This window comes from Mercenaria mercenaria, chromosome 8 (assembly GCF_021730395.1).
Source record: "Mercenaria mercenaria strain notata chromosome 8, MADL_Memer_1, whole genome shotgun sequence".
Taxonomy (NCBI): Eukaryota; Metazoa; Mollusca; class Bivalvia; order Venerida; family Veneridae; genus Mercenaria; species Mercenaria mercenaria.
Window position 1 is genome coordinate 30,226,049 of NC_069368.1, and position 25,952 is coordinate 30,252,000.

Sequence of the window (25,952 nt, forward strand, 5' to 3'; positions counted from 1 at the left end):
GTACTGATACAGTGATATCCGAGTCGAAATACAGTACCAAGTACTGATACAGTGATACCTGAGTCAGTGTACAATATCAAGTACTGCTACAGTGATACCTGTGTCGGTGTGTAGTACCAAGTACTGATATAGTGATACCTGAGTCAGTGTGCAATATCAAGTACTGATATAGTGATACCCGTGTTGGTGTGAAGTACCTAGTACTGAAACAGTGATACTGTGTATGTGTGCAGTGCTCAGTACTGATTCAGTGATACCCGAATCGGTGTGCAATTTCAAGTACTGATACAGTGATACCCGTGTCGGTGCACAGTACCTAGTACTGATACAGTGATACCCGTGTATGTGTGCAGTGCCCAGTACTGATACAGTGATACCCGAGTCGGTGTGCAATACCAAGTACTGATACAGTGATACCCATGTATGTGTGCAGTGCCCAGTACTGATACAGTGAAACCCCGAGTCGCAGTGCAGAACCAAGTACTGATACAGTAATACCTGAGTCAATGTGCAGTGTCGAGTACTGATACAGTGATGCCCACGTTGGTGTGCAGTACCTAGTACTGATACAGTGATACCCGTGTATGTGTGCAGTGCCCAGTACTGATACAGTGATACCTGAGTCGGTGTGCAATTCCACGTACTGATACAGTGATACCTGTGAATGTGTGCAATGCCCAGTACTGATACAGTAAAACCCCGAGTCGCAGTGCAGTACCCAGTATTGATACAGTGATACCAGAGTCAATGTGCAGTGCAGAGTACTGATACAGTGATACCCGTGTATGTGTGCAGTGCCCAGTACTGATACAGTGATACCCTCGAGTCACAGTGCGGTACCCAGTACTGATACAGTGATACCCGAGTCAATGTGCAGTGCCGAGTACTGATACAGTATTACCCCTGTATGTGTGCAGTGCAGAGTAGTGATACAGTGATACCCGTGTACGTGTTCAGTGCCGAGTACTGATACGTTGATACATGTTTAAGTGTGCAGTGCCCAGTACTGACACAATGATATCCGAATCGGTGGGCAGTGCTGAGTACTGAAACAGTGATACCCGGGTCGTTGTACAGTACCCAGTACTGATACCTGATACCTGTGTCGATGTGCAGTGTCGAAAACTGATTCAGTGATACCCGTGTATGTGTGCAGTGCCCAGTACTGATACAGTGATACCCGTGTCGGTGTGCAGCACCCAGAACTGATACAGTAAAACCCATATTAGTGTACAGTGTCCAGTACGGATAAAGTGTTACCCGTGTCGGTGTGCAGTACCCAGTACTGATACAGTAAAACCAGAGTCAGTGTACAGTACCAAGTACTGTTACCGTGATACCCCGAGTCGGTGTGCAGTGCCCAGTACTGATACAGTGATGCGAGAGTCGGTGTGCAGTGCCCAGTACTGAGACAGTGATATCTGTGTCGGTGTGCAGTGCCTGGTAGTGGTACAAGTGATACCCGTATAGGTGTACAGTGCCCAGTACTGATACAGTGATATCCATGTTAGTGTCAAGTTCCCAACTCTGATACAGTGATACCCGAATAGGTATACTGAGTGCCCAGTATTGATTCAGTGATACCCGTGTCGGTGTGCAGTTCCTAGTACTGATATTGGCGTGCGTTTCTAATTCTGATAGTGATACCCGTATAGATGTGTAGTGCCCAGTACTGATAGTGGTACCAAAGTTGGTGTACAGTTCCCAGTTCTGATACAGTGATGCCTGTATAGGTGTACTGTGCCCAGTACTGATACAGTGATACCCCAAGTTGGAGTACAGTTCCCAGTACTGATACAGTGATATCCAAGATAGTGTACAGTGCCCAGTTCTGATACATAGATAACTGATACAATGTTTACTTCCCAGTTCTGATATTTGATTCAATGTGTAGTACCAAAGACTGATATTCCATTCAGAGTGAAATACCCGATGTGTATGTGTATGCCCAATAATGATACCCTGTGTCATTGTACAGTTCCCAGTACTGGTACAGTGACATCCAAGACAGTGTACAGTGCCCAATTCTGATACAGAACTAACTGATACAATGTTTACTTCTCAATCCTGATATTTGATTCAATGTGTAGTACAAAAGACCGATATTCCATTCAGTGTGAAATACCCGATGTGTATGTGTATGCCCAATAATGATACCCTGTTAAATGTTTATTAATTTAATCCAATGAAAGTATGCTGTAAACTGACTGATGTCAATGTAATGTTTAAATTCATTACCTAAACATCTCTTATGTTACATTTCATACTATGAATACAAATATAGCCGAGGAAAAATCTTTTACTTTACATGAAAACAAAAAGGAAAAATCAGAAAAGATTAAAGAAATGGCAAGTACCACAACATATATATCTCAGTGGTCTCTGTTGCAGAGTGGTCAAGGTCGCAGATTTCAAATCACTTGCCTCTCACATGTGTGTGAACAGGTCCTGCTCTGACCGTCATGTAAGGAAACCATCCGCCCAGCTTCTTGAAGGCTATTGTTACTGCCTATAATAGTGCCAAGCCACGCTTGAAGTAAAGATTTAGGTCCAAAGGGGCATCTGAGATTTATAACAGTAGACTCTGTAGTCCTGTGGTAATTACGAGTTTGACCCACTGCTCCAACTAAAATTTACAAACATTAGAAGATTTCTGTGCATTAAGGCTTTACACCTAGCATGATAAAAAAACAGGGAGGCTTTTGGAATGGACCATCTTCTGTATCTTTCACCATCCTCCGACTTATATTATTTGCAAACTTATGGACTGAGAGTCACCCATATAATTGACCACTAGCAAATATAAGTATCTAATTTAAAATATACACAGGATTTTCCTCAATCGTGTACAAAATGTCATTGCAATTATGAAATAAACCCAAAAGGATATCGGCTCACACAGAGAAAAGGCACAAACTCATTTTTCATCCTTTATTAATAACATATACAATTATTCTTCGCAAAATTTATACAACATACATAATTAATACAATGCAAATACACTGCAAATAGGAACATCCCTACACTCCATGGACATTTGGCTTGCAGTTTGTTAGAAAAGAACTAGTTTGTAGACAGAAAGGTTTAGGGAGATTCCACTGTACAAGTATATTTGCAAACATTAAACCTATTGCACTTTCCCTGACCGATCACTACAGTCATTACAAATAGTTCCCATTAAGCATCATTTTAAAGGGGCAGGCATTCAAATGTACATCAAGTTTTAAGCATTTTAATGGGACATGTCTGCAGACGTACAATAAAATCTTAAGCATTTTGAAGGGACATCCATGTATTCAAATGTACATCAAAATTTTAAATCCTTTAAGGGGCATGCACTCAGATGTATATCAAAATTTAAGTTAAATTTTAAGTTCTTTAAAGGTGCATGCATTCAGATGTATATCAAAATTTTAAAACAGAAACTTCTATGAAAACTGAGAAATCATACATGAATACTATTTGGTACCAGCTGGTACTGTAAAATCATTAAACTAGGGTAAGGAATTTAGTGGCTTTGCCTGCGAAATAATTTACAGGCAAATAATTTTGTTGATTTAAACTTCTGAAGAAAAAAATGAATGGATATTTTATTTAGTGTTGGGATTATATTTCACGAATCAAGCAGACTGCAAAATCCACACAAAAAGAGCACTGCCTGCAAGTACCATCGCTCGTCTGCAAGTGATGGACAATACAAAAGAACATTGTGTCGGAAATCATTAGTCCTTCACCTCTGATTCATGTGGGGAAGTTGGCAGTTACTTGCAGAGAACAGGTTTGTACTGGTACAGAATCCAGGAACACTGGTTAGGTTAACTGCCCACCGTTACATGACTGAAATACTGTTGAAAAACGGCATTAAACAAACAAACAAACAAAGTATTAAAGAAAACTAAACTTAAACCAAATACCAACCAAGGAATACCGATTTTCTAGGCTCAACAAGGGCTATAATTCTGACAAAATGCAGGTTAGAGTTATGGTTCTACATGTGGTGTTCACTTACTGAAAGAAATTTCGGCTTTATGTTAAAAATAACAACTTTTCTCTGTATCTTTATGTTACCGAAGTCCATATATTTTTTTGCAATTTCCTGAATAGCATAAGATAAGACTATGAGATCAAGTGCAGAATAGCTTTGTTGATTTCACTAAAATGTCTTTGAGAGAATGTCGATATTGCTTGAAGTTGGAATAGAATATCACAGATATTGCTGGGTCCAAAACTGTACATCATTTTCTCCAGTACTGAAATAAACAAAAAATAAAACAAATGTAGAAACAATATATGAAAACAAGAATAATGTCAACAATGTACATGTATGACAAATAAAATCTTTGAGAGCATATTATTATAAGTTCTTACCCTAAAAAATGAAACTGGACATGAAACTCCCAGAACTATTCTCATGTCTACTTCATATTTATGATGTATACCAAGTTTCAAGTGAACAGGATGGAAACTGCTGGAGCAGATGAGTACAGAATGTAATAATGTTAAGTCAAAGAATGGGGCATAACTCATGAAAAATATTTGGATGTGAAATTCAAAATATATGAGCATGTCCTCTTCAAGTTGATAATTTATATATAAATTAAGTTTCATTTGAATTGAATGAAAACTGCTGAAAGGAATGACAACATAAGAAATGTCATCACCATCCATCTTGCTTTCTGGAAGTCATTGGTTCTAACCACATGCTAGTCCATGACATCTAAAGCAATGCCTTGGAGGGGGCGCATGGGTTCTCACTTCAGTGTTAAAATCTCAAGATGTCACCAAATGAACGGAACTGTGTTGGTGTCTCTTAAAGTCTAACAAAACAAAACAAAAGCAGATTTCCCCACTGACCTACATTGGCACAATGACAATTTAGCAAAAGAATGTCTTAACATTCAAATAAAGCAGACAAAAATGATAATAAGACCATACCTGTGCCATTTTATGTATCTGTTCCACTAGTGCCGCCATCATGGCTGACACGCTCTCATCTATCAGATTTTGTAAGTAGGCCACAGCTTCCTCATCTGTTAGGTGTAATACAAACTTGTCTTGTGCCTGTAACAAAAATAGCACACATGAAAAAGGTTAAACACAAACTTGTCTTCTACCTGTAACATAAATAGCACACATGAAAAAGGTGTAACACAAACTTGTCTTCTACCTGTAACATAAATAGCACACATGAAAAACGTGTAACACAAACTTGTCTTGTACCTGTAACATAAATAGCACACATGAAAAAGGTGTAACATAAACTTGTCTTCTACCTGTAACATAAATAGCACACATGAAAAAGGTGTAACACAAACTTGTCTTGTACCTGTAACATAAATAGCACACATGGAAAACGTGTAACACAAACTTGTCTTCTACCTGTAACATAAATAGCACACATGAAAAAGGTGTAACACAAACTTGTCTTCTACCTTTAACATAAATAGCACACATGGAAAACGTGTAACACAAACTTGTCTTGTACCTGTAACATAAATAGCACACGTGGAAATGGTGTAACACAAACTTACATGTATATTGTACCTGTAACATAAGTAGCACACATGAAAAGGTGTAACACAAACTTGTCTGGTACCTGTAACATAAATAGCATACATGAAAAAGGTGTAACACAAACTTTTCTTGTACCTGTAACATAAATAGCACACATGGAAATTGAGTAATACAAAATTGTCTTTTGCCTTCAACATAAATAGGGCATATGGAAAAGTGTACTTGTTTTATTTGACCATTCTGATTTGATCATATTACACAAATTTGACAGGAATATTCTCGCACAAAAATATGTTATTAGACATGAGCTGTGAAATATGCACAAGTTCAGCTGAAAAGATATAGCGAAACTTACATTACTGCACTTCTTTATCTGACTTAGGAACAATATCAGATGTTCTTTGACAACATTAACCTTTATCACTGTTTATAAGATTCTAGGGCAATATCAGGAATAATCTATGGCAAAATTATCTTTTTCACTGTTTTATCTGACTCTAGAGCAATATCAGGTATAATCTATGACAAAATTACCTTTTTCGCTGTTTTATCTGGCTCTAGAGCAATATCAGGTATAATCTATGACAAAATTACCTTTTTCACTGTTTTATCTGGCTCTAGGGCGATATCAGAAATAATCTATGACAAAATTACCTTTTTCACAGTTTTATCCGGCTCTAGGGCGATATCAGAAATAATCTGTGACAAAATTACATTTTTCGCTGTTTTATCTTGCTCAAGGGCAATATCAGGAATAATCTGTGACAAAATTACCTTTTTCACTGTTTTATCTGGCTCTGGGGCAATATCAGGAATAATCTGTGAAAAAATTACATTTTTCGCTATTTTATCTGGCTCTGGGGCAATATCAGGAATAATCTATGACAAAATTACCTTTTTCGCTGTTTTATCTGGCTCTAGAGCAATATCAGGTATAATCTATGACAAAATTACCTTTTTCGCTGTTTTATCTGGCTCTAGAGCAATATCAGGTATAATCTATGACAAAATTACCTTTTTCACTGTATTATCCGGCTCTGGGGCAATATCAGGAATAATCTATGACAAAATTACCCTTTTCACTGTTTTATCTGGCTCTAGGGCAAAATCAGGAATAATCTATGACAAAATTACCTTTTTCGCTGTTTTATTCGGCTCTAGGGCAATATCAGGAATAATCTATGACACATTACCTTTTTCACTGTTTTATCTGGCTCTAGGGCAATATCAGGAATAATCTGTGACAAAATTACCTTTTTCACAGTTTTATCCGGCTCAAGGGCAATATCAGGAATAATCTATGACAAAATTACCTTTTTCGCTGTTTTATCTGGTTATAGGCCAATATCCGGAATAATCTATGACAAAATTAACTTTTTCACTGTTTTATCTGGTTCAAGGGCATTATCAGGAATAATCTATGACAAAATTACCTTTTTCACTGTTTTATCTGGTTCTAGGGGAATATCAGGAATAATCTATGACAAAATTACCTTTTTCACTGTTTTATCTGGTTCTAGGGGAATATCAGGAATAATCTATGACAAAATTACCTTTTTCACTGTTTTATCTGGCTCTAGGGCAATATCAGGAATAATCTATGACAAAATTACCTTTTTCACTGTTTTATCTGGCTCTAGGGGAATATCAGGAATAATCTATGACAAAATTACCTTTTTCACTGTTTTATCTGGTTCTAGGGGAATATCAGGAATAATCTATGACAAAATTACCCTTTTCACTGTTTTATCTGGCTCTAGGGCAATATCAGAAATAATATATGACAAAATTACCTTTTTCACTGTTTTATCTGGCTCTAGGCCAATATCAGGAATAACCTATGACAAAATTACCCTTTACACTTTTTTATCTGGCTCAAGGGCAATATCAGGAATAATCTATGAGAAAATTACCTTTTTCACTGTTTTATCAGGAATAATCTATGACAAAATTACCTTTTTCGCTGTTTTATTCGGCTCTAGGGCAATATCAGGAATAATCTATGACACATTACCTTTTTCACTGTTTTATCTGGCTCTAGGGCAATATCAGGAATAATCTGTGACAAAATTACCTTTTTCACAGTTTTATCCGGCTCAAGGGCAATATCAGGAATAATCTATGACAAAATTACCTTTTTCGCTGTTTTATCTGGTTATAGGCCAATATCCGGAATAATCTATGACAAAATTAACTTTTTCACTGTTTTATCTGGTTCAAGGGCATTATCAGGAATAATCTATGACAAAATTACCTTTTTCACTGTTTTATCTGGTTCTAGGGGAATATCAGGAATAATCTATGACAAAATTACCTTTTTCACTGTTTTATCTGGTTCTAGGGGAATATCAGGAATAATCTATGACAAAATTACCTTTTTCACTGTTTTATCTGGCTCTAGGGCAATATCAGGAACAATCTATGACAAAATTACCTTTTTCACTGTTTTATCTGGCTCTAGGGGAATATCAGGAACAATCTATGACAAAATTACCCTTTTCGCTGTTTTATCTGGCTCTAGAGCAATATCAGGTATAATCTATGACAAAATTACCCTTTTCGCTGTTTTATCTGGCTCTAGGGCAATATCAGGTATAATCTATGACAAAATTACCCTTTTCGCTGTTTTATCTGGCTCTAGGGCAATATCAGGTATAATCTATGACAAAATTACCTTTTTCACTGTTTTATCTGGCTCTAGGCCAATATCAGGAATAACCTATGACAAAATTACCCTTTACACTTTTTTATCTGGCTCAAGGGCAATATCAGGAATAATCTATGAGAAAATTACCTTTTTCACTGTTTTATCAGGAATAATCTATGAGAAACTTACCTTTTTCACTGTTTTATTTGACTCTAGGGCAATATCAGGAATAATCTATGAGAAAATTACCTTTTTCACTTTTTTATCAGGAATAATCTATGAGAAAATTACCTTTTTCACTGTTTTTTTTCAGGAATAATCTATGACAAAATTACCCTTTTCACAGTTTTATCTGGCTCTAGGGCAATATCAGGAATAATCTATGAGAAAATTACCTTTTTCACTGTTTTATCAGGAATAATCTATGAGAAAATTACCTTTTTCACTGTTTTATTAGGAATAATCTATGAAAAAAATACCTTTTTCACTGTTTTATCAGGAATAACCTAAGACAAAATTACCTTTTTCACAGTTTTATCTGGCTCTAGGGCAATATCAGGAATGTTAGCATCTACCATCAGTGAAAACAGGTTAAGTATCAGGTTTGCTGACCTAAAAAAAAGACAATTATCAAAAATTATGTAATTACCAGGTTTTAGAAATGTTTAATATTTAAATCATCTATATTCAGTAAAAGAATTGCTAAATCATCCACATTCAGTAATAAAGTTGCTAAATCATCCACATTCAGTAAATAAAGTTGCTAAATCATCCACATTCAGTAAATAAAGTTGCTAAATCATCCACATTCAGTAAATAAAGTTGCTAAATCATCCACATTCAGTAAATAAAGTTGCTAAATCATCAACATTCAGTAATAGACTTGCTAAATCATTCACACATAGAGTTGCTAAATCATCGACCTTCAGACAGAAGGATTGAAATCCTGTTTTGCTGAAAGTGAATTTCTTGGGCCTAAAAATGCTGCACATCTTTTCATTTTTTTTTTCAAATTTCCAGTTTACCATTAATCTTAAACAAGAAAAAACATTTTTGAGTATCAAGTTACCTTCTGAGAGCAAGGAATGCAGTGTAACAATGTTGTTTAAAGTCCTTGAAATGATCCGACGTGCTTCCACCCATAGTTTAACCATTTCTTTGCTTAATTTCATTGGTGGGGGTAGCGGCTTTGGGTCCCGACCCAGTATGTAACCAAAGTCTACATGAAATAATTTTCCTGCAAGAAAAATATATAATTATATTAACTTAATTACTGAAAAATATTTGTTATCATTACATATATGAGATGATAAGTAGAACTGTACATACATTTGTACATAGCTTTGCAATGCTATATTGTGAAGCGAAGTTAGCTTCTATATTTTGATAAAAAAGCCAAATTATTAAATTATGTTAGCATCTACATTCTGACACAGAAAGCTATATTTGGTAAGTAATGTTAGCTTCTATATTCTGATACAAAAGCCAAATTGTTTAAAGTAATGTTAGCTTCTGAGTTTGTAAGAAGCAGGCTGTCTAAATGCTTATCTCTCACTCCAAGCATGTAAGTGGCATATGACCTACCTAAGTTTGTAAGAAGCAGATTCACTAACTGCCGATCTCCCACTCCAATAAGTCACCATACATGACTTAACTGAGTATGTAAGAAGCAGATTGTCTAAATGCCTATCCCCAATTCCAAGTAAATAAGTTGCCACACACGATAAGAAGCACAGATTGTCCTAATGCCTATCTCCAGTTCCAAGTAAATAAGTTGTCACACATGATAAGAAGCACAGATTGTCCTAATGCCTATCTCCAGTTCCAAGTAAATAAGTTGCCACACATGATAAGAACCCATGCAAAAACAGGGCCTTTGCAGAATATACTTTTTACCTTTGCCAAATATTTGCCATAACCTTTGCAGAACAGTTGCAGCACATGATTGCTGAATATATTCTGCAGACGAGTAGAAATGGAACGAAACGTGCAACTATTCTGCAAAGCTTTTGCAAATATACACAACGCACACAGAATGCAAATACTTCGCAAACAATTTACAATTCGCAGCTGAAACTTTGGCAAATAAATCCCAAAGTGATAGCAAAGTAATCGCAAAGTGATAGCAAAGTAATCGCAAAGTGATAGCAAAGTATTTGCAACTTGCATGCAAATAATATGCAAAGTATTCGCAAATACGTAACAAACAGCATAAAATGAATTTCTGAGGTTCAAAGAAAAGAATTTTTTTAATATCTGAAAAACAGATGTAAATTCACAAAACCATTAAAATTTTGCAGTTTAAATAAATATTAAAAGTCAATCATTTAAGTGATCATTCAGTAACAATAACTAACATCATGTAATATTTGTAAGTTTTAACAATTGCTTGAGTCAAAAATGTTTTATATAACTATCATTGATTAACATTACCTTTCTACATGCTGCAATATCCTCTGGTTCTTGGAAGTCTTATTGCTTAACAACATGGTATTGCATTATCCTTGTTCAACAAAGTTTATATCCAGAAAAAATAATTAGAATATTATATATAAATAATCTGTTTAACACAAGTTTGCATCACCAAAATATTTCTACTAACTGATGTGTAAACATTTCCTCACAATATTTTCAAAAATCCTGCCATTTGAATATAGACCAATCAGAAAACAGAATGGTTAATTACTTCCTGTACCTAGAGTCTACCAGGAAAGCAAGTTCATCTATGTTAACTATTTGCAAATGCTTTGCTCTTTCATTTCTGTACAAAGTGTTTATTTGCAATACCTTTGCGAAGTAAATGAGCTAAGTGTTTATTTGCAGATGCTTTGCTGTCTGCTAATTTAATAAAGTATTTATTTGCAAAACCTTTGCAGTCTGTAATTTATCTAAGTGTTTATTTGCAAACCCTTTGCTTCAGTGTGATACGTTTTGCAGACTGTTTGCGAAAGTCTGATGCAAATACTTTGCAATCACTTGGAATATAGTTTCTGAGAAAACAAATATTTAAAATATATTCTGCAAATACATGACAAAGGGTTAAATTTGTATGGGAAGCACAGATTGTCTAAATGCCTATCTCCAGTTCCAAGTAAATAAGTTGCCACACACGATAAGAAGCACAGATTGTCCTAATGCCTATCTCCAGTTCCAAGTAAATAAGTTGCCACACATGATAAGAAGCACAGATTGTCCTAATGCCTATCTCCAGTTCCAAGTAAATAAGTTGCCACACATGATAAGAAGCACAGATTGTCCTAATGCCTATCTCCAGTTCCAAGTAAATAAGTTGCCACACATGATAAGAAGCACAGATTGTCCTAATGCCTATCTCCAGTTCCAAGTAAATAAGTTGCCACACACGATAAGAAGCACAGATTGTCCGAATGCCTATCTCTAGTTCCAAGTAAAAAGGTGACCACACACGACCTACCTGAGTTTGTAAGAAGCAGATTGTCTTAATGCCTCACATGATCTACCTGAGTTTGTAAGAAGCAGAATGTCTACATGCCTATCTCCAGTTCCAAGTAAACAAAGTCACCACATGTGACCTACCTGAGTTTGTAAGAAGCAGATTGTCTTAATGCCTCAAGTGACCTACCTGAGTTTGTAAGAAGCAGATTGTCTAAATGCCTATCTCCCACTCCAAGTAAATAAGTCACCACACAATAACCAGCTGTGAATGAAATTAAATACCAGTTATTTGAAGGAAACAGAATTGGAGTCTGTATATGTATTTTAGTATAATAATTTCCTAGGTAAAATGTCACTGAAACACAAATTTTATAGGTCTTATGTAACATTTCCAGCTTTTCATTGTGAATGAACACCCTGGGTGCCATTCCAAGCATTATTTCAGGCAAAAACACATTGGTAGAACCAATGATCTTCCACTGGGGAACTGGATGGCTTCCTCATATGAGAGAATTCTACACTCCAAGTGAGATTTAAAAACCACAGTAGTTAGGGGCAAGTGATCTGAAGTCAGAGACCTTAACCACATGGCAATGGAGTCCCTTAAATGTGTACTGTAATTTTAGATTATTAGCTTTGTATTGGGAAATATGCACAAGTTCTGCATTGGAAGTATTGCCAGATTTTAGGAGCCCAATATTCTTCAGCTAAAGAACGAGCGCATATCTGCTGATGCAAACATAATAACCTTTTAATTACATACGTATCAACAGGTATAAATATAATGTAGATAATATTATTATGAATTTGTTCAACAGCCTGAATAAGACTGACAATACTGAACCGAATAAAAGAATTAATTCGACGACACACATTGAATTATGTCATGCGCTTAATTTGAAATTCAGGCGTCAGTGTATGGAAAGATATTGACATTTCCGGTTCTGACTGGTCGAAATAAGTGGATGCGCAGGTCTGCAAAAGGCATTATTACATGACTGTATTCTATTGTTTCTCTGATTGGCTTGAACGGTTCCAAAAGTAATGAGTACATATCATATCAACTTATCTTGGGTTATAAATCGTGCGAAAATAAAAATAGATCGAAGTAGGTGCTTGGAAAACCAATATCAACCTGATTTGGTCTAAATTTATTCCTTATTTCTTTATTAAAGATACAATTGTAATAACATGACTGACTATACATTTATTCATGTAATAAAACAATTATTGACTTTTTCATAGGTTAATATCAGGATTTATCAACCCTCAAAAAGTTATATTCACCTCGCCTTCGGCTCGGTGAATATAACTCTTTTCGGGTTGATAAATCCTGATATCAACCTATGAAAAAGTCGATAATTGTATAATACTGACCTGCAAAAGTGATAATGAGTCTTTATGATATCACTTTTTCTTACATGTATGAAATATGGGCCATTCAAATGAATGCATTTGACAAGGGCATATAATACAACAATTATAGACTCAATATGTGTTTTTACACACCTGTAAAAATGATACTGACCTCAGACTGCGTCCTCAGTCAATATCATTTTTACAGGACCGTAAAAACACGTATTGACCTCAACATAAGTCAATAACTGTACAATAAATATATCAAGCCATTTCAATCAGTTCTTAGGAGAAACTTATCAAAATTCTGTTAATATGAGACAGACATCTGAACTAAGCTTCATAATCTCAGACCAACACCTGGGTTCATCATCTTTCTAAATTATCATTACTGTTCATCACCATCACCATTTTCTTCATCTTTCATTTATACAATAAAACAATTGTTGGCTAGTAAGCCAAAGAATATGACATTAAGAAACAGAAGTCATACTGACCTTGACTTTGCCTCAGTAAGTATGACATTCTGTGGGTGAGTATCAGATCATATTCTTGACTAACAAGTTAATAATTGCACTTTTAATAAAAAGAAAAAGCCCTCAGTGCCAAAAGGTTTACTACTGGCCTAAGCTAAAAATAAACTTATCACAACTTTTTACATAGTTGTCCATGACTTCTGGCTGTATGCCATATGGTGCCCCCTCACATGGTTCTTGTTTCCGGAAGTAATTTTGTATAGTTCCTTCCTTATCAAGGACCTCAGCCACTGACAGGGATTCTATGCACTGTACAAAACCTATAGATACAAAATGAAAGATTGTTTAATAACACTATCAGTCTAAGCAGATGTGAAAACTATTGCAATCTTGCTTCTAATTTTCCATATTTTTACCAAACAATTACAAAATAATTTCAAACTTCCTTCCCTTCCATTCTTGTTATAAGTCAACATTTAGCAAGATTTTATTTTGTGAGCAACTTCCGGTAACTTATTCCTGAAACTTACTTTGAAACTTACTCCTTTAACATATTCCTGTAACTTATTGCTGTAACACACTCCTGTAACTTACTGCTGTAACATATTCCTGTAAGTTACTGCTGTAACATATTCCTTTAACTTACTGCTGTAACATACTCCTGTAACTTACTGCTGTAACATATTCCTTTAACTTACTGCCGTAACATACTCCTGTAACTTACTGCTGTAACATATTCCTGTAACTTACTGCTGTACCACACTCCTGTAACTTACTGCTGTAACATATTCCTTTAACTTACTGCTGTAACATACTTCTGTAACTTACTGCTGTAACATACTCCTGTAACATACTGCTGTAACACTCCTGTAACTTACTGCTGTAACATACTCCTGTAACTTACTGCTGTAACTTAATGTCGTAACATATATTCCTTTAACTTACTGCCGTAACATACTCCAGTAACTTACTGCCGTAACATAATCCTGTAACTTACTGCCGTAACATACTCCTGTAACTTACTGCTGTAACACACTCCTGTAAGTTACTGTTGTAATCCTGTAACTTACTGCCGTAACACACTCCTGTACCTTACTGCTGTAACATACTCTTGTAACTTACTGCTGTAACATACTCCTGTAACTTACTGCCATAACATACTCCTGTAACTTACTGCCGTAACACACTCCTGTAACTTACTGCCGTAACTTACTCCTGTAACTTACTGCCGTAACACACTCCTGTAACTTACTGCTGTAACAGACTCCTGTAACTTACTGCCATAACACACTCCTGTAACTTACTGCTGTAACATACTCCTTTAACTTACTGCCGTAACACACTCCTGGAACTTACTGCTGTAACATAATTCTGTAACTTACTGCTGTAACATACTCCTGTAAGTTAATGCTGTAACACACTCCTGTAACTTACTGCTGTAACATACTCCTGTAACTTACTGCTGTAACTCACTCTTTAACTTACTGCTGTAACATACTCCTGTAAGTTACTGATGTAACATATTCCTGTAACTTACTGCTGTAACATACTCCTGTAACTTACTGCTGTAACATATTCCTGTAAGTTATTGCTGTAACACATTCCTGTAACTTACTGCTGTAACACACTCCTGTAACTTACTGCTGTAACATACTCCTGTAAGTTACTGCAGTAGCACATTCCTGTAACTTACTGCTGTAACACACTCCTGTACCTTACTGCTGTAACATATTCCTGTAATTTACTGCTGTAACATACTCCTGTACCTTACTGCTGTAACATACTCCTGTAACGAACTGCTGTAACACACTCCTGTAACTTACTGCTGTAACATACCGTACTTTGGGATATTTTCGTCATGGTTAATTTTTCGACTATTTCGCCACCCATATGAAGTGGCGAAAATATAACGCTCGAAAATATACCAGTCCTATGTCCAAAATTTGAAATCATATAAACGTTAACACTACAATACCTGACATAGGTCATGAAAGGATAATTGCTTTTGTATTACCTGTATTGTTACAAAAACGTGAAACCCGAGATTTTCTCACCTTGACAAATTTTATTGAATATAAAATTATGTAGTTATAATCGGCAGTTAGAAGTTATTTCGATACACTTACTGTACATGGTTGTCACAGTGTGAAAACAAACATGTCTGTTCCCAAATAATTTCAACCGAAAGAAAAAGAAGTTCTTCTACCAGTAGATAAAAGCAGTGAAGACTGTAATTTACGCGATTTGTGTAATGTTGAATTACGAGAAATATACAGTGAAACACGCGGCCGCATATATTTTATCCCCAGATATTTGTGATCATTTTAACGAATTTTATAGCTTTTATATTTCAATACAATTTGCAATAAGTTTCAGTACGTATATACAAGATATAATAAAGTCACATGTACGCAGTTTGTGTTGTTTGATAATCGCAGAAAAGTAACCTCCCTTGGATACTTTTCAAAAATGCCGGTAATGTTATTGGATTTTGATGAAATTTTCAGGCAAGTTTTCGCCACCTAGGTAAGATGGCGAAAAAAACACAGGCCAAAATAAAACCACTACATTTGTGGTTAAAAGGGCGAAAATTTCCCGACACGAAATTATACCAAAGTACGGTGTTCCTGTAACGAACTGCTGTTAACATACTCCTGTAATTTACTGCTTTAACTTACAGCTGTAACATACTCCTGTAACTTACTGCTGTAACACATTCCTTAAACTTACTGCTGTAACATATTCCTGTAACTTACTGCTGTGACATACTCCTGTAACTTACTGCTGTAACATACTCCTGTACCTTACTGCTGTAAAATACTCCTGTAACTTACTGCCGTAACATACTCGAGTACCTTACTGCCATAACATACTCCTGTAACATACTCCTGTAACACACTCCTGTAACTTACTGCCGTAACACACTCCTGTAACTTACTGCTGTAACATATTCCTTTAACTTACTGCTGTAACACACTCCTGTAACTTACTACTGTAACACACTCCTGTAACTTACTGCTGTAAAATATTCCTTTAACTTACTGCTGTAACATACTCCTGTAACTTACTTTTAACTTACTGCTGTAACATATTCCTGTAACTTACTGCTGTAACACACTCCTGTAACTTACTGCTGTAACACACTACTGTAACTTACTGCTGTAACATATTCCTTTAACTTACTGCTGTAACACACTCCTGTAACTTACTGCTGTAACACACTCCTGTAACTTACTGCTGTAACGCTCCTGAAACTTACTGCTGTAACTTACTGCTGTAACACACTCCTGTAACTTACTGCTGTAACACACTCCTGTAACTTACTGCTGTAACACACTCCTGTAACTTACTGCTGTAACATATTCCTTTAACTTACTGCTGTAACGTACTCCTGTAACTTACTTTTAACTTACTGCTGTAACATACTCCTGTAACTTACTGCTGTAACACACTACTGTGACTTACTGCTGTAACACACTACTGTGACTTACTGCTGTAACATATTCCTTTCACTTACTGCTGTAACACACTCCTGTAAGTTACTGCTGTAACACACTCCTGAAACTTACTGCTGTAACACACTCCTGTAATTTACTGCTGTAACACCCTCCTGTAACTTACTGCTGTAACATATATCCTCTTACTTATTCTGTAACATATACTTGTAAGTCATAACTGTAACTGATATCCCTTTAACATATTCCTTTAAAATATTCATTTATCTTAATGCTGTAACTTCTCCTGCAACTTATTACATTAACGTACTCATCTAATTTATCCTGCAACATATGTCTGTAACTTTAATATTATAAGTTACTGTAACATATCTCTAACATATTCCTGCAGCATATTCCTGCAGTAGTTTCTGTAGTTTATTATCAGTTATTTTAACAAATTCCAGTAACATATTCCTATAACTTATCGCTGAAACTAATTCCTGTAACTACGTAGTGGCTTTACTAATGATGTCTGGCTCTTGATGTGTTCTGCCTACTCAATGCTTCCATTGATTCTGATGTTACATTACATTTTCAGGCATCCTAGTGATTTTGCCCTTCAGTAAAATTCCAAGGCAGCCTCAAGTGACTCTGACTGCATGGAGTAGGCAGCCCACACTATGCAGCCAGAGCCACATGAGCACATGTGACTCTTGCTGCATAAAGTGGGCTCACGTGACTGGTTGCATAGAGTAGGCTGATGTGACTCTGATTGCACTGAGTGGGCTCATGTGACTGTTTGCATTGAGTGGGCTCATGTGACTGCTTGCATCAAGTGGGGTCATGCATTGAGTGGGTTCATGTGACTGTTTGCATTGAGAGGGCTCATGTGACTGGTTGCACAGAGTGGGCTGATGTGACTCTGGTTGGACTGAGTGGGCTCATGTGACTGGTTGCATAGAGTGGGCTGATGTGACTCTGGTTGGACTGAGTGGGTTCATGTGACTGTTTGCATTGAGTGGGCTCATGTGACTGGTTGCACAGAGTGGGCTGATGTGACTCTGGTTGCATTGAATGGGCTCATGTGACTGATTACAATGAGTGGGCTCATGTGACTGGTTGCATAGAGTGGGCTCATGTGACTCTGGTTGCATTGAATGGGCTCATGTGACTGGTTACAATGAGTGGGCTCATGCACTACGTGGGCTCATGTGACTGGTTGACCAAGGGAATCATGTGACTCTGGCAACATCAAGTGGGCTCAAGTGACTGGTTGCATCAAGTGGGTTCACATGACTGACTGCATCAAGTGGACTCGTGACTGGCTGCATCAAGTGGACTCATGTGACGGGCTCATGAGACTGGCTGCATCATGTTGGTGCATGCAACTGACTGCATTGAGGGGCCTGTGACTCCGGCTGCATTAAGTGGTGTAATGTGACTGGTTGCATCAAATGGGCTCATGTGACTGGATACATCAATAATCGTCATGTGAGCTATGCTTAATGGATTCTGTTTTTACTTTTTATTTTGCTAGCAATGAAGGATAAGGCTATACAAATGTCCCATTTCATGCAATGACTTATATTATTATAACTCTGCTATGGCTTATCTTACCATGTTTCGTGCTTGTAGCCAGAACTTTATATGGCGTCAATTTCAAATCCAAATTTTCTTGTCTCAGCAGCAATCATAATCATTTATGATGCATTCTAACATGACCGATTTGTTTTCCTATTCAGCAAAGAAGACTGAAAACTTTGTTACTATGTAAAAATTAACTGTTTGTACGTTATTACGTCTTAGTATAAAACTTCATAGCAAATATTTGGTGGGTGTCGCACTTGTTGTAAAAGCAGAATTACTTGCCTCCAGTAGGTTGAAGGTTAAAGCTATCAGCCCACAGTTGGGGAGGAATTTTTCAACAGTCTGGCAAAGGATACATATATAACACTGAAAAATTCTGTAATGAGTGAAAATCAGTGTTTGATATTTGTAAATAGGCAAGTAGTTGATGTTCTGCTGAGAATGTCAGCTTGGACTGATCACGATGACGTCATTTTCTTTCACATTGCGTTATAGGGCCATAACACGTTTCTGCTTTGCCATAGAAAGTGCATAGTTATGATAAGTAAAAAGGTGTGATAACAGCACATTAGATGAAGAATATCTCTGTTAACACACATTTACTCTCTCCTGTTAAAACATCCCCTAAATACGAGAAAAAACAACACCACAATGGGTAAAATATCTGTTTTTCTACAAATGTGTTTGCTCTTCAAAGATTTAACTGTAGGGTTAAAAATTTACCCTATCCATCAGTGTAAACATCTGCAGCATCAACTGATCTTGTCGCAGGTCATCTCCGTGTTTAAATATAGTAACATAACTTTTGTCATCAGCAGTGTGGAATGTCAGTCTACATGGCATCAGGTTACTCTAAAAATATAAACAGATGTCTATTTATAGTAACGTATGTCTAAATATAGTAAGTGCTGTCTAAACATAGCTTCAACTTCATTTGCATGCTAGCACAAACTGGTAGAGACTTTGAGAAATTTCAGGCAGTAACAAAGCCACGCATTTCAGTTAATTACATGGTATTTAAAAACAGGAGCTTGTGTTTAAGGGTAACCTGCATTTCAAACAATAGCTGGTGTCTAAATATAGTAACTGGAACTTGTCTTAAAGATCGAGCAGACTGGCTCCTGTCCGCACATTTGTTCTTTCATATTTTTCACATAACAGTGGCTGTAACTCCAGTGGACTCCAGCAGATTGTTTCTGTATTATCATTTTATTGCCACCTGGATCCTAACATAGGTACAGTTTAGCCATCAGATAAAAATGTGCTATTTCAGAAGCTTAAAATTTATACTTAAAAAATGTTTGCTCTATTTTATAAAAAAAATAACCAAGCAGTCAAGGCAGCCAGGCTAGTTTAAGAGAAGCCTGCATTGCAATATAATAACTGGTAACTTAATACAAATGTACTATAATTTGTATCTAAGTGTACTTAAATTTAAATATAATATGGTATCTTAATACAGGAACTTCTGTTTAAGAGATACCTTCATTTGGATATAACAACTTGTGTCTAAATACTGAAACATGTATTTAAGAGTAACTCTGAGTTTGAATACTATTAGGTTATTTAACATTGTTCTGTACAATACGGAGATATATTTGGACGAGTACCCGGCTGAGAAAACCATATTGGACGAGCCGCTAGGCGTGTTCAATATGGTTTTCTCAGTGGGTACGAGTCCAAATATATCTCGTATTGTACAGTACAATGTTAAATAACCTTTTTATTCTCTATCTATTTTATCTTACTATAATAATAGTTTAAATTAAAAATGTTTCAATGAATATTGTATTCCTGCCTTTTCTAGTTTTTCCCAGCTTGGTATGAGTGCAAATATATATAAATATATATACAGAACAATGTTAGACCTTAAATAACCTTTTTATTCTATATTTATTTCACTTCATAAGTAATATACTTAATTCATTGAATGTTGTTTTTTCTGCGTATCATCATTAAAAAAAGTATATGGTGCAACCTCCCTACAACAGCCATTTGGCGATTTGGGTGGCAATAATACTTGGCTGAGATATTATGCCCACAAACATTGTCAGCAAGTTTGGTGAAGATCGGATGAAAGCTGTTCGACTTAAAAGAGCAGACAAGGCTAAATTCCCCGTTTTTCGAGTAATTCAAGGACTATAATCAAAGAGTGCCTGGTACAATTTGGCTGGTTATTGAAATTGGCCGAGATGTAATGCCCACAAACGTCAGCAAGTTTGGTGAAGATCCGACGAAAACTGAATTATAGAGCAGACATGTTTTGGATGCTGACCGCCCGTCCGCTGCCATTCATAATCTTCTCCATTTTGTTTCTTAACCGTTAAATAAAAACTGCTGTTGTAGCTATTCAGACAGTCAGGGCTGAAACCAATTTCTAGGTTTCGTCCAGAACGGCTTCTTTTAGTGACTTTTCAAATATTCCAACATCTGATGATCCTTTTTACAGTATTTTTAAGTTTTTGATTATTAACAAACGTTTTAATATCTAAATCAAATAGCATTGTTATCCCTTGAATCGTTTTTGTGTGTTGTAAACAAAAAAAACTCAAAGTAAATCCAGATTTCAAGACGCATAATCAAACTCTGTACATAGCGCGCCTACTTCCGATTTACATTCGGAACATTTTCACGCGTTTCGGGCTTTATCGTATGTTTAACATGGGACAGTTGAACCGTCCAATTACAGAAAATACAGAATTTTTTGTACGCACGTGCGTCCAAATACAGAAAATACAGGAGTTTTGTACGCACGTGCATCCAAATACCGTAATATATTGTACGGTCACGTGTTGCAAATGAACGTTCGCGATTGGATAGATAAAATAGGTATAGAATAAAATACCATATCTAAATACAGGAACATATGCTTAAGAGCAACCTGCATTTAGATTTAAAAGCTGGTCTCTAAATACAGTAACTTGTGTTTTCTGTAATTAACCTAGGATCTTACCTTAAACAATGATGCAGATTCAGGATCTATGGCATTCACTTTGACATCAGGATCCAGTGGAAGAGGTAACGCATCAAACTCTGAGAAGTTTATCTTGCATACTTCTTGATCTTGTAGTAACGCTTGTAACTTCTCAATCTATAAAAATACACAATACCAAATACAGTTAAACTTATGTTAAAGACCACTTTCAAATAAAGGCCACTACCATGAAACCTACTTAAAAGGCATCAATATTCTCTTCCCATTTAACAATAAACACGTCCCATGTTTACAAAACATTTTCAGTCTCGGCTGAGTTTGATAACCAAACTTGGAATTTAATCTTAAAGTTATTAATAGTAAAACTGATACTAAATCTACGAAGTCAAAACTCAGCTGAGACTGAAAAATGTTTTTGTGAAGGTAAGGCCAGATAAATTTACCTGTGTTGGGAGACCACCTGTCAACAAAGACATTCATTATAATCTCCGAATGGTGGTCTTTATAACCAGCTAAAACTGTATAAGGCCGAGATCACTGAATCTGTTCCTATACATTACCTTAAGGTGACTTGTTGATATTTTCAGGGTTAAAAAAGTCCCCTGAAAAAGTACTTGAACTACATTTTGTCACTATTCCCTTAAACTGTGACTTTAATTCCTAATTGTTATACAGACATATTCAATGTGAGGCAGTTATCCAAGTGGTTTGTGGAAGGTTGGTGGTTTTATTTAGATGTTTAACGTTAGGAGTTATTTCACAATCCCTGACTGCCTCTGTAGCCAAGTGGTACAGTGAAAATCATAATATGATCTAAATTAGATTAAAGTGTGTAACTTAAAACTTTATTTACAAACACATATATACATTCACCTTTTTCTTCCTGTTTCCACTTTCCCTTGTGACCATTTTAACAAGGTTGACAAGTTTGTCCATAAACGTCTGCTGCCTTATCAACATTGCTCTTCTATGGCGGCAGTCCTGACCTCCCTATGAAACAGAAAGCGGCTAATGAAGTTGCATCTAACACTCCAGTTTCATTGTAATAATGCACCCCAAACACATTTGAACACTACCAAACTAATGAAATCCACATACTGCCATGATAAATCCACTTAATGCCATGATAAATCCACTTAATGCCATGATAAATCCACTTCAACTAAATGTCATGATAAAATCCACTTAATGTCATGATAAATCCACTTCATGACATGATGAAATCCACTTAATGCCATGATAAAATCCATTAAATGCCATGATAAATCCACATCATGACATAAACTAAATGCCATAGTAAATCTTACTCAATGCCGATATAAATCTACTCAATGCCAAGATAAATTCACTTAATGCCACAAACTAAATGCCATGATAAATCCACATTATACCATGACAAATCCATTTAACATCATGATAAATACAAGTCATATATATTACATAAATGCATTTAATGCTTGAGGAATGTACAATTCTAAATGGTGACTTGGTACTGTTGAATTGACTAGATCTGCTAAATTGAATGGTATTGCAATTTCAGCATACACAATGTAGATAGTACAGAGTTTATCAACATGTATTCTTACTTTGACCAGTACATCACTGAACCATCTGAACACACTGTAATACATGTCTTTGGTTTTCAGGTCTTTCTCTGATTCATGGTCCTCATTTTCAACCATCAGGTACCTGCAAAAAGAACATTATTTAACTTTATGCTCTAATTTACTTCAGTGAAATATTTTCTCTGTTTCAAAGCCATAAAGTATCAATTTTATATTTCACTGGTACAAAACGGAACTGGCTGATCATGGTCTGCACTGTTTGCTATTTAGTCAGTAAATTTTCAGTGAAAACCCCTTTGAATAATAAGTGGTATTACGCAAATTAAATGACAGACCAGCCCATTTTAGAAATTTAGTAGGCTTAATGAATATTACACAAAAGAGAAGAGGTACATAACAAAAACTATCAGAGGGCAACAACACTACACTCGTTCATTCACTGTTGCAAAAAATGATTATAATGAACTCCATTGTTCCCTAAGCTGATTGCCTTTCTGCAGGAGGACCCCCATCAAGACAGATGACTATCTTCAGCAAGACAGATGGCTATCTTCAGCAAGACAGATGGCTATCTTCAGCAAGACAGATGACTATCTTCAGCAAGACAGATGACTATCTTCAGCAAGACAGATGGCTATCTTCAGCAAGACAGATGACTATCTACAGCAAGACAGAGGACTATCTTCAGCAAGACAGATGACTATCTTCAGCAAGACAGATGGCTATCCTCAGCAAGACAGATGACTATCTTCAGCAAGACAGATGGCTATCTTCAGCAAGACAGAGGACTATCTTCAGCAAGACAGATGGCTATCTTCAGCAAGACAGATGGCTATCTTCAGCAAGACAGATGGCTATCTTCAGCAAGACAGATGGCTATCTTCAGCAAGACAGATGGCTATCTTCAGCAAGACAGAGGACTATCTTCAGCAAGACAGATGGCTATCTTCAGCAAGACAGACGACTATCTACTGCAAAACAGATGACTATCTTCAGCAAGACAGATGACTATCTTCAGCAAGACAGACGACTATCTTCAGCAAGACAGATGACTATCTTCAGCAAGACAGATGGCTATCTTCAGCAAGACAGACGACTATCTATTGCAAAACAGATGACTATCTTCAGCAAGACAGATGACTATCTTCAGCAAAACAGATGACTATCTTCAGCAAGACAGATGACTATCTACAGCAAGACAGATGACTATCTTCAGCAAGACAGATGACTATCTACAGCAAAACAGAAGACTATCTACAGCAAAACAGAAGACTATCTTCAGCAAGACAGAAGACTATCTTCAGCAAGACAGATGAGTATCTGCAACAAGACAGATGACTATCTTCAGCAAGACATCTGACTATCTACAGCAAGACAGATGACTATCTTCAGCAAGACAGAAGACTATCTTAAGCAAGACAGATGACTATCTTCAGCAAGACAGATGAATATCTACAGCAAGACAGATGACTATCTACAGCAAGACAGATGACTATCTACAGCAAAACAGATGACTATCTTCAGCAAGACAGATGACTATCTACAGCAAAACAGATGACTATCTTCAGCAAGACAGATGACTATCTTCAGCAAGACAGATGACTATCTACAGCAAGACAGATGACTATCTTCAGCAAGACATCAGCAAAACAGATGACAATCTATAGCAAAACAGATGACTATCTTCAGCAAGACAGATGACTATCCTCAGCAAGACAGATGACTATCCTCAGCAAGACAGATGAGTATCTTCAGCAAGACAGATGACTATCCTCAGCAAGACAGATGACTATCTTCAGCAAGACAGAAGACTATCTTAAGCAAGGCAGATGAGTATCTTCAGCAAGACATATGAATATCTACAACAAGACAAATGACTATCTTCAGCAAGACATCAGCAAAACAGATGACAATCTACAGCAAAACAGATGACTATCTACAGCAAGACAGATGACTATCCTCAGCAAGACATCAGCAAAACAGATGACAATCTACAGCAAAACAGATGACTATCTACAGCAAAACAGAAGACTATCTTCAGCAAGACAGATGACAATCTACAGCAAAACAGATGACTATCTTCAGCAAAACAGATGACTATCTTCAGCAAGACAGATGAGTATCTTCAGCAAAACAGATGACTATCTTCAACAAGACAGATGGCTATCTACAGCAAGACAGATGACTATCTACAGCAAGACAGATGGCTATCTACAACAAGACAGATGACTATCTTCAACAAGACAGATGACTATCTTCAACAAGACAGATGGCTATCTACAACAAGACAGATGACAATCTACAGCAAGACAGATGGCTATCTACAACAAGACAGATGACTATCTTCAACAAGACAGATGGCTATCTTCAACAAGACAGATGGCTATCTTCAACAAGACAGATGACTATCTTCAACAAGACAGATGGCTATCTACAACAAGACAGATGACTATCTACAACAAGACAGATGAATATCTACAACAAGACAGATGGCTATCTACAACAAGACAGATGACTATCTTCAACAAGACAGATGACTATCTACAGCAAGACAGATGACTATCTTCAGCAAGACAGATGACTATCTACAGCAAAACAGATGACATCTTCAGCAAGAGAAATGACTTTCTTCAGCAAGACAGATCCTTTCCACAGATAGTCACTTTCTATTTACAGATGGTCATTTTCTAGCAGATGACCACTTTCTGCAAGCTGACCACAATCGGCATAGTGGCTTCTTCAAGTCATCCCGATATATAAAATGATCTCTTACTACAAAATTGACCCTTTCTGCAACCTTGCCTCTCCCTGCGAAATCAATCCTTTCTTAATTGCAAGATGCCCCATATCTGTAGAAGACAGCCAATGATCATTATGGCATAACCTTAATATAGATTGTTACAATGATGATATATTTTACCAATGAATTTGACATAAATGTATAAAACCTTAAAAGAAGAAATAGTTTGCAAGGCTAAGATTGTGACTGGCTCTAGAGATCAAGAATGTTGCCAGGTCCAT

At 36.4% G+C, this 25,952-nt stretch overlaps 1 pseudogene; it reads right to left on the reverse strand.

The window, feature by feature from the left end:
* Window positions 1–2,916: 2,916 nt before the first annotated feature.
* LOC123565433 (phosphatidylinositol 3-kinase catalytic subunit type 3-like) overlaps window positions 2,917–25,952 on the reverse strand; it is a 48,358-nt pseudogene continuing 25,322 nt past the window's right edge.